The 1081-nt window shown below is 45.6% G+C and overlaps 1 pseudogene; it reads left to right on the forward strand.

Annotated features, from left to right (window-relative positions):
* Positions 1 to 733: 733 nt before the first annotated feature.
* LOC101663466 overlaps positions 734 to 1081 on the forward strand; it is an 8563-nt pseudogene continuing 8215 nt past the window's right edge.

The following is a 1081-nucleotide window of genomic DNA, read 5'->3' on the forward strand; positions in this document are numbered from 1 at the left end:
ACAGAGGAACCACTCCCTGGAGAGAAGCGTATGCTTCATAAAAATGAGTAAGATCTAACCGAGATGTATTGAAACCATGGCGGCAGCAGTTGACTCAAACACAGCAATGATTTCAAAGATGGGTCAGCACCAGGGCAATGTGTGTTTCTGTTGTACACGGTGTGCGAGTTGGATTTGACTGGATGATACCCACCAACAACCATGGGTGCCTGCAAAAGATGGGTGATGCTCAAAACAACACCTGCTTACAAAGCTCCTAGATTCCTAGGCTGGCTGCTCATCTCCTCTTGCTTCCAGGCACATCTGGTGTCTCCCCCACTCCCCCACGCCCTATGCTTTTTCCTCCTGCTGCAGAAGGACAGGAGGCATTTTCTTCAGAATTGGACAGGGGTATGTGCTCAGCGCCATCACACCTATCTAGTGGCATGTATGAGTTCACGGAGGGGGGACTTGTAACACAAAGGGAGTAATATAAGGTCTACATCAGGGGTGCTCAATGCGTTGACTGCGATCTACTAGTCGCAAATGTAGTGTGCGTAGATCGCATGGCATTAAAAACATAAACATAAGCCTATCATCAATCCCGTCACTTAATTGATATGCAGCGCAGCCAAACAGATGCAATCTTAGGTGTCAAACACATGCACAAACAACTGCGCTACGTGCAGCAAAACTGACAAGCCAATTTTTAGATCTTGGTTTTTTTCTCTTAAACGTAAGAAAGAGTATTAACATGAGTGGGGGAGCTGGACCAAGTAAGGTAAAATTTTACACAACACTTTCATACAGAATGGGAGATTTTGACACTACAAGCCAACATTCAGCTGTAGTCCAGAGCACATGAACAGTTCTGGAACTTACTCGCAGAGGGAAGTATCCAAACATGAGAAAATGTGCTACCTCCTTGACTGCATTATTCAGCTCTACTTATTTATGTGAGTCAGCCTTTGCCCACATAAAGTTCATTAAGTCCAAGTACCATTCCACCATGACTGATGATCATTTGGAAGTGTGCTTGAGGCTGGCTGTCAGCAGCTACTGTCCGGACTATGCATCCCTGGCTCATTCCATTCAGTGCAAG

The sequence above is a fragment of the Echinops telfairi genome, unplaced genomic scaffold (assembly GCF_000313985.2).
Source record: "Echinops telfairi isolate 266 unplaced genomic scaffold, ASM31398v2 ScPeMD7_7416;HRSCAF=8454, whole genome shotgun sequence".
Taxonomy (NCBI): Eukaryota; Metazoa; Chordata; class Mammalia; order Afrosoricida; family Tenrecidae; genus Echinops; species Echinops telfairi.